This window comes from Mastomys coucha, unplaced genomic scaffold (assembly GCF_008632895.1).
Source record: "Mastomys coucha isolate ucsf_1 unplaced genomic scaffold, UCSF_Mcou_1 pScaffold18, whole genome shotgun sequence".
Lineage (NCBI taxonomy): Eukaryota > Metazoa > Chordata > Mammalia > Rodentia > Muridae > Mastomys > Mastomys coucha.
The window spans coordinates 19,341,808-19,351,613 of NW_022196900.1; the positions used below are offsets into that span (position 1 = coordinate 19,341,808).

A 9,806-nucleotide genomic window follows, 5' to 3' on the forward strand; every position below is an offset into this window, starting at 1 on the left:
ACAAAAAAAAAACAAAAAACAAAAAACAAAAACAAAAACAAAAAAGAATACTCAATTTAAAACCACAACAAACTACTACTAAGTATCTACTAAGGTGAATAAAATGCGAAAGGCCACCCTTAGTAAGTATTGGAAAGGAAAGGATATGAGATCCTGTAGCCCGCAACGCTACAGGAACATCAGTCTAGAAACAGCTAGACCATTTCTTTCCAAGTTAAACATACTCTTACTATTCAACCCAGACACCTTACCCCTACTTACCTACTTGAGAAAAAAGAAAGTGTGTTTATACAAGAGACTTGAGCACACGTGCAGGTGGTGGCATTATCTATGATATCCAAACCCCAGAAAGAGCTGAATGTTAGTTCACACATGAATTGATAAATTGTTGTATGACAATTCAATGACACAGTACTTGTCAGTAAAGCCAACTGAGCTGCTGATATGCACACCAACATCTATCATTCTCACAATAGTTAAGCCAAATGAAAGATGCCAGATGAAACACAGTACTCACTGCATAATTCTATAAATGTATAAAAATGCAGCATAATCTGTAAGGATTATAAGGGCAGATTATTATAATCTGCCAGAGAATATAAGGGCAGGCTGACATAGGAAGCATTTCAAAAAGAAAGGAGAAAATTCAACCTGTAATGGATATTGCCCCTCTTGATTGCAGCAATGACTTCAACAGTATAAGACAAAGTATATTCTACACTTTATGTCGAGATACATTCTTAATTTTACCAAAAAGAAAAAATCTTTCTCACCATTTTTAATGATATTTCATGGATTTTTTTTTAAAGAGAAAAAGTATTGAAACATTTTACTTAAATTGGGAAGCCCTGCCTGTCGAAAACAACACAAGTAATTTAAAATCATTTATTTTGAAACAAAGCAAGGGAAGTCAAATGCAGGGCGGCAGAAAAAGGTTAAATAAGCACAGCTCCCAGAGAAGGCAGCCATGAGCACATGCTGGAGCCCGAAAGGCAAGGGCATAACCAACAGAGAAGGAGTGAGAAATCGAGTCTCTGGTTTTTCAGTATCAGTGGAACCAAGGAAAGGTGTATTAGTGGAGATAGAAGTGCTGGGAATAAAACTCAGATACTCATACACACTGGGCAAATCCACTCCCACTGAGCTACATCCTCAGCCCAAGGATAAGTACTAATGTGTCCTCATAACGAGAATGCTGGGAGGAGTCATATGTCAACATCAACAAGCACAATTAGCACGTGGATATTGGAATACTATTCTCTACTGAAAGAAGAACTGTCTGGTTGGAGAGAAGTAAGAACCTGATGTCCATGGACTGACCATCAAAGAAGCCACACATCTTTGGTCTAATGAGTCTGACCATTGCTTATGTGGGCAGAAGGTTTTGGCATCACCCAGGTGATCCTGGGTTTGCAGGCAAGTAGACTGTAAGACTTTGGGTTTATAGAGGCTTCCACCAAGACTTCAAAGGAAGACCCGGGAGGGCAGATGTAGAGAGAATATCTTGTGTATGATATGATGGGTGCATCACCTGTCAATTAAAAAGCCTGTGGCCAATTGCTGAGCCAGGAAATGGCAGGAGGGACATTTGGGAGGAGAAAAAATTCTGGGATAGAGACTGGTGGGAGATCAGCCCAGGAAGATGTGAAGAGATGGACACATGGTACCTGAGCACAGGAAACCAGCCGCATGGCAGAATGTAGGTTAAAATTAATGGGTTATCTTTAGTTACAATCTAGTCAGGGTAATGTATGCTGAAGTATGGCCAAGGTATTTGTAAATATATGTTGAGTCTGAGTCTTATTTCTGGGAGCATGGGGCTGGGAGGCAGAATGAGGCCTAACTTCTACCAACAAGGAATGTGTAACAAAGTTGAAGTTACCATGTGCCATGTCCTAGTACTCCATATAAAAGAGACAATATAATTAGAGCAGGTATATACAGCGCAAGGTTATGAACTGAACACTTAACTGCCAGGATGTAGCCATGGGTAATCTGAGACAACATAAATGGGATGCAAAAACCAGAAGACAATATGATGTTAACTGACTGATTTGATTGGCTGGTTTTTTTTTTTTCTATATGGAAAATCGTCCTCATTTATGAGAAATACATTATAAAATAGTCCAAGCAATTCACTCTTAATCAACTACTGAAATAAAACTTTCTTCATACTCTGTGCTATACTTGCAAGTTTCCTACAGGCTTGGGAGAGAAACGGAGCCAGGAGTGGAGGGAAAAAAGACCAGGGAGAGTCCTTTATTACAGAAACATCTGTGATAAAAATGTTTGTAAATGGAAGTATTCATATTTTGCTGTACCAACCATAAGAACAGACAAAGCCAAGAATAAATTTAATTTTTCAATTTTCAAACTGGGCAGAAGTCCCTGTTAAAATGTACATTACCATGCCAGACACACGTGGGCCTGGTCTTGGAGAAGACAAGAAAAGCGCTCTAAGATGAATTGCAAAGCTTAAGAGTATGTTGCCAAAAACTCGAGTAGGACTCCTGGAAAAAGAGAAGTCTAGACTCAGGGAAGTACAGGCAGCCCAGACCACCAGCCTGGGCTGTTTTTAAAAGCCACAGAAATATTTAGTGTTATATACACTTAATGTTTGATACACAACAGAGAGGAGATCATCCAGCAACGTGACCCTCGGGACTTCCGTTTCAAGGATCTAGAAGAAATGTGGGAAGGTGCCATGTTCTTTGAAGACAGTAGATTGTGATATTTCTTCTGCCTACCAGAAGAATAAGTAATCTCTTCCAGATGCTGCTCAGCCCACAATGAGCTGCTCGAAAACACAAAAGCTCTGTTTATTTTCAAAGTTCTAGAGCCAAACAGAAACCTGGCTTCCCTGAACAACCTCCCAACAAAATGGAGATAAAAGTTAGCTTTAAAGAAAATCAGTGTGCAGCCTAAAGCTAACAAACGCATCGTGCCTGAAGTTCAATAATAACAAAAGATATAGAATGCAAACCTAGCATCTACTTCAGTGCTGGAAAATAATGAGGTGCTTCATCTCATTTCCTTCCCTGTTCCCAGGATGCACCACTCCACCTCAGTGAATTCCCTTTACAAGTACAGAGGAGAAACTAATAAAATCGAGCATTGTGCTGGAGTGTCAAGGATTCCCAGCTGGGCATAACACACACATTCCTACTTCCTGAGGATTCACATATATGATTTTATCAACTTGAAGGATCAGTAAGGGCAGCCTGGCCTGGCCTCACTTTGTATGTGTACGTGAATGAGTTCACGTGTGAGCAAATACAGTGTGTGTGTGTGTGTGTGTGTGTGTATGTGTGTGTGTGTGTGTGTGTGTGTGTATGAGAGAGAGAGACAGAGAGAGACATATACAGAGAGAGAGAGACATATACAGAGAGAGAGAGAAAGAGAGAGAGAGAAAGAGACATATACAGAGAGAGAGAGAGGAGAGAACCACCTTAGTTTAGCCATTGTTTCCCAGACAGCGTCCATTGTTTGTTGAGACAGGGAAGCAAGGTCCCTCCTTGGTCTGGATATGCCAACCACACTAAGCTGGCCGGCCAGTAAGCCTTAGGAACCTGCCTGTCTCCACTTCCACAGCTGGTTCATGAGTACTTGCAACCACACCTGGCTTCTTACGTGTGTTGTGGCTCAAACTCAAGTCCCTGTTCTTGCTCTCCAAATGTTTTACACCTTTGAGCTATGTTTTCAATCTGACATCAGTTTTTCATATAGCAATCCAAAGGACTGCATTTCCAACATGGCCACCTTGCTGGAGAAACAAGGGAATGGATACAAAGAAAACTAAGTGTCTCTGACCTTTGCTCAATGATTTTAGTAACTAAGAGAACAAATGTAAGAAGTGGGGCCTAATGGCATGGCTAGCATCCCAGCTCTTACTGTTCTATCCTCTTATAGCCCTGTCACATCTAATAGTGATACCTTTGAAGATAACTGTTAAAAGTTGTTTATCAAGAAAGCCTCAGAAAATGCAGAGGAAGAAGTACCTCCCCTGCTTTATCTAAATAGACTGTGAAGAGATTAGTAAAACCCCAAGTGTCACAGAGCATGACTCGGCTCACGGCATCATCTAAAACCCAAATGGAGACCTAATGAAAGGCTTCAGACTGTCTCATCATTAGCCAAAAAAGAAACCATCCTAGATGGCCAGAAAGCTCCAGGAGGCTACGGCAAACACACAGTAAATGTTACACAGACCCTTCCAACCGGCATGCAGAGGGAGCTCATGGCCACTTTGAAGACAGGCTACTGTACTATTATGATAGAAAGCAGGGGTACTGGAGGCAGGGTGCTGAGGGACAGGGGATGTGGGGGCATTACTAAGGGGCAGGAACGGTGGAGGGGTTGCTAGCTGGAGTCACAGCTCAGTGAGTGACAGAGCCCTTGCCTAACCCTTGCAAGGCCCTGGGGTCAATTCCTAGTTGTGTTGGGGGTAAAGGGTGTTTCTGAGCTGATAAGGAATCGTCCGAGATAAAACAGAGAGGAGAAACAACCCAAAGGCCTTTTCTCTCTGACCAACATTTTCCTGAGGCTGGAAAAGGAAGCAGTGTGTCACGGGGCCAGGGTGAGTGTGCCTACTGCTTGAACCCAGTGATAAGGGGGGAAAAAAGCCAAGCAGCCAGCAAAGCTTGGCTGTAAATACCTTAAAGTCCAGCTCCGTCTGTGTCCTACATATAGTGTATTCAAGTGTAGTGTATTCAGTCTTCTGGGACTGGGGATTGAAAAAAAAACAAAAGAATTAAAAAGGCCATCTTCAAAAAGCCACTCGGTTTTCTTTGGGATGGTGTCTAGGGAGGTGACCAGCATGACAAGCAAAGACTGTGCTCCCGCTGGGGCCTAATGACTTCAGGATGGAGCCTGCCCTCAAATCCATGATACATGAACTCCTCTCCGCTGGAGTTCGTAGCACCACACTGGTTTCTTTTGGCCCTGAGCCTGCACTGCAGCTGTTTGTACTTATGTGAGGTATGGTTTATTTTGAAACAAAATGAACCAGATTTTCCCCCACTGCCTGTGTCTCTGCTTGGTACTGGGAAACATTAACTCTTTCAGCCCAGCCAATCAGATGGAAGGAGACAAGGGAAGACACCAGCACAGAGTTGAGACAAGCTTACCAAATAGGAAACTTACTTTGAAGCAAAGAACAGACCTTCCACTGGTCGCTCAGTTTATCTCCAGCCAGGACACTGAAGGTGATATAGATGTTCGTTTTTTGTTTTTTTTTTTTTTTAAATCACAAATTAGGGGCTGGCAAGATGGCTTAGCAGTCAAGAGCGCTTACTGCTCTTGTGGAAGACCAAGATTTCGTTCCCAGAACCCATATCAGGCAGCTCATAACCACCTGTAACTCCAGTTCTAGGCCATCCAATGGCTGTGTCTGGCTTCCAAGGTCACCTGCATGCATGTGATACACATGTATTCACACAGGCACACATATATACATATCCATTAAATAAATAAATAAGTTTTTTTTAAAGATTTATTTGTTTATTTTACGTATATGAATACACTGTAGCTGTAATGATGATTGTGAGTCATCATGTGGTTACTGGGAATTTGAATTCAGGACCTCTCTCACTCCGGTTGGCCCCGCTCGCTCTGGCCAAAAGATTTATTTATAATTATATCTAAGTATACTGTAGTTGTCTTCAGACACACCAGAAGAGGGCATCAGATCCCATTACGGATGGTTGTAAGCCACCATGTGGTTGCTGGGATTTGAACTCAGGACCTTCAAAAGAGCAGTCAGCGCTCTTACCTGCTCAGCCATCTCTCCAGCCCATAATTTTTTTAAAGTAAGGTTTTTACTCTGAGATCTCTGAAGACTAAATCAAAGAAGAAACAAGTTGCATATTATTGAGAAAAAGGAAAGATACTGAGAGATCTACTAAATCCTGGTAAGAGTTGCCCCATGTATAATACAAAATACATAAAGATATTAATATGGCATTGTCAACAAATACTAAAAAATTCAAAACTCATCATTCTCAATTGCTATAATATACACACAAAACGAACACTAAACAATGCACATTTAACCAAACTTAATGAGGGGTTTTAACCTAGTAGGACTTAGATATCTACATTTTTTAAAGGTATCTCTATTTCTGAAATGTCCTTAAGTAATTCAGAAGCAAACTTTAGATTACATGCCATTATTGGCAACCTGAATTCGTTAAAAACTCCCATTGGGAACAAGTTGCTATGATACACACAATAGTTCCTGAGTGATGCATTAGGACCCAGTGGGAAATGGAGCACACTCATCCAGAGAATACAAAACACTGATTCCCAGACCCTGCCAAGATCTCCTGACTCCTGTTCTATGGATGAGACCTAGAATCTATATTTTCACAAGCTCTCAAAGTGAGCTAACCTTGAAAGCCAGATGTGCATTCAACCACTTCTCGAACTACAACATGTGGTCCCAAGTGTCCACTGGAAGGACTGTTCGGAATCAGGTAGTAGGCCTCAAGCCGCTGAACTCCTGACTCAGTAGGTATGGGCTGAGCCTACAAACATGAATTTACCCAGGAGTTCCCTGGCCATGCTGGTGCTGGTGGTCCTGAGTTCACCCAAGAATCTACTCACTATACTGCCCGTTTCATAGACCAAGGCCTCCACGAGGCCTTGCACAGAACAGAGAGTTGACGGCTCCAGACTGTGGACGAAGAACAATCCTATGTATTTTTTATGCCCAGTCTAAGACAAAAATGGATATTTTCTCTTAAAAAACTAAAGCAAAGAGGACTTTAATCCAAACTGAAGACCATTTCTAAAGACTGGTAGAGAACGTCTTAGGAGAAAATTTCTGACTCATTCAGTAAAGACTTCAGCTGAAATCCTAAAGGCACCATTCTGAGAGAAGATGTTACCATTTATAAGTCTTGGCTACAAAAACACTCAGCCAAGAACCTAAGAACACGTGGCTGCACGTGGCTTTTTAATAGAGCTTAACCAGAAGAGAATGTCCCCACATCTTCACAGGGTTGGCCCATAGGATGAAGCGCCTGGATGCTGGGCATCTTACTGAGAGAGACTGATGCTGAAAACAGCAATTTTAGACAGTCAGCAGCAAGCTCTCCCCCGCTAAATGAGCTGGCCAAAAGGTCTGAGGTCTCCTATATTCATATCCTGTTCATAAGCCTGAGATCATACCACAGCTGGACTGGAAAAAAGCAATTCTAATTTACACAAAGGTTTTTTTTTTTTTTTTTTTTAAGTTACTAAGTTGTAATTTTAAAAGAAGACAGAAAACTGTGGACATGCCAGCTCTTTTGTCATTTGCAGATGGCATGTGATCTGTGGAAAGATAGTTCCTAATACACTGCATTCTTCCCAGAATGGCTACATCGATCCTTAAGAAACAATCAAGTCTAACATCTTTCACACCAGCTCAACACAGAGATAGTTCATGAGCATCAACAGCTGTAGTTAATCAATAAAACCTGCACACTTCCGAGTAAAGATGACATCATCCCCAATTTGCCACAGAGCACACCCAATTTCTAGTGAAAATACAGAGAAGCAAAAACAAAAAGGCAAAATCCTCCAAACAACCCAAAGCCAAGAACAGGGGTTTGAGAGGAACCTGGAGGACCGTGACTACAGTGCAGGAGGAGCTGAATTAACAACAGTCAGTGTTCCATGGGAGCTACGGCTGCTGGGAAGGAGAAACAGCAGGATCAGAAGGGTCAGCCCTCCCCGCTCTGCCTTACTTGCCAGAATCTGAGTCCCTCCCAGAGAAAGCCACCAGGAGCATCCCCCTGTGCTGCTCTGCCTCCTCCAGGCACGGGCACCTAGCTTCCTTATTGTGAATTTGCACTGCCCTGGCCACCATCATGCCTCAGTGGCCTCCACACCAAATGTATTTCTCATTGTTCTGAAGATCAGAAGTCTAGGATCCATGGACACTAACAGCAGAGTTGGGTACTGGTGGGAGACCTTGGTTAGGCCGAAGGCCTAATCACTGAATTCTCACAATTCACATGAAACAAAGGGGGCACTCAGGACCCCTCACCACTCAGGAAGGCTCTACTCTCATGACTTAATCACCATGTACTAATGTAATTACCCTGGGGATTAGGATTTCAACTTAGGAATCCAGGAGATGGGGGAGGCACAAACATTAGCCTAATTCCCCTTCTCTGACCAGTATTAAATGTTCTCTCATAAGTCAATAAGCACCACAAATAATCCATGGGTTGGTGCAGAGCTTCCTGAATATGGTGGGTTGTGTACAGGAAGAAGATGATTTGTAACTCCAGAACAATGGGATCCACCTTGATAAGAGGCTTTGTTAGGGAAACAGAGTCAGGGGGTCTCTCCTGGTTTAGTAGTCAGGCCACAGGGCCTACAAGGTGTCATCTTTGCTAGCAGGGCAAGCTCCTCACTGTACAGGATCACCAGCCTAAGTGTGAGGGGCCAGTCTATCCAAAAGATCTGCATCACTCCCCCAGCCTAGGACTCCACTGTCAACAATGGAACACAGTTTTAACTTCAAAGTCTAAAATGGCAGCGTCTAATATAATGGTCTCTCACCTCAGAAGAGCACAAAAACACTGGAAAGTCACCCACAAAAAAAAAAAAAAAAGGTGAAGCAGTAGAAACCTTTGTTATGTCTCACTGGGAATGTCCGATTATCTCCCCCTGAAAAAAGCTGTCTCTAGAATGCTATCACTTAGGAATCAAACTTAATTCTAGCTTAAATATACCAAAGAATGATGTCATCATCAAAGCAATTTCTTTCAGTAGGTTCATAATTAAACCTTTTTAAGTGTGTTTGCTATGTTTCTACATTTAAAACAAAACGCATGGCCATGCTGGACTATTCTGAATAATTCCCATTAAATATAGATTTGCCAACAGACGCTATTTTGTTAATGACAGGAGAAAAACAAGACAGGAATACTATTATTTTACATATAATTCAACATAACTCTTGATAGCATAGTTGGTTCATTCAAGAATACAATTGGCTTACAAGGAATAGCACAACCAAACCATCCTTCTCTGCCTTCAAAATGGTCATTTATGGGCGGTGGTGGCGCGCGCCTTTAATCCCAGCACTTGGGAGGCAGAGGCAGGCAGATTTCTGAGTTTGAGGCCAGCCTGGTCTACAGAGTGAGTTCCAGGACAGCCAGGGCTACACAGAGAAATCCTGTCTGGAAAAAACAAAACCAACCAACCAAACAAACAAAATGGTCATTTATATTCAAAATCTAGAAGTCTCTGTAAACCCAACCTGACTTCCAGTGGTAATTCTCAGAACCAAATTATCTATGGGAACTCATAAGGACTGTCAACATCACAGGATCTAGAATCACCAGGAGACAAACCTCTGGCATTTCCAAAGGGAGTTTCTAGATTGTAACAGAAGGAGAAGATTCATCTCAAATGTGAATGGTGCCATCCCAGGGGCTGAGGTCCTAGGCTGGATAACCAGGGGGAAATGAGCTGAGCACTCATCTCTTTCTGCTTCCTCACTATAGATATGACATAAGTAGCTTCTGCCTACGTAATGTAATCTCAAGCTGTGACCCCCCCAAATAATCGCTCAGGTAGACAAAGCAATTAGAAAAGTAACTCATCTATTATCTAAGACAAATTAAGAGAGCAGAGAGGCCTGACCTGAGAGTAAGCCTCTATACAAAAGCTTTACAGTAAAGATGATGTGATACATGCTTAGAACTAGACACACACAAGAACATGGACTCTCCAGATGTGCATAAGGGCCTAAAGAGACTAGACTCAAATGGTTCTCAGGCAGCATGGAAAAGTATATATATATATAT

The 9,806-nt window shown here is 42.2% G+C and overlaps 1 protein-coding gene across 17 annotated transcripts in view; it reads right to left on the reverse strand.

Annotated features, from left to right (window-relative positions):
* Lpar1 (lysophosphatidic acid receptor 1) overlaps positions 1 to 9,806 on the reverse strand; it is a 170,176-nt gene that overhangs the window by 86,213 nt on the left and 74,157 nt on the right. For 8 of the 17 annotated variants that reach the window (XM_031377501.1, XM_031377507.1, XM_031377502.1 and 5 more), the window contains one exon: positions 4,655 to 4,723. The exons of the other annotated variants lie outside the window; for them this stretch is intronic. The gene's annotated coding sequence lies outside the window, so the exon portion shown is untranslated. The remainder of the gene's footprint in view (positions 1 to 4,654; positions 4,724 to 9,806) is intronic. 17 annotated transcript variants of the gene reach the window in all.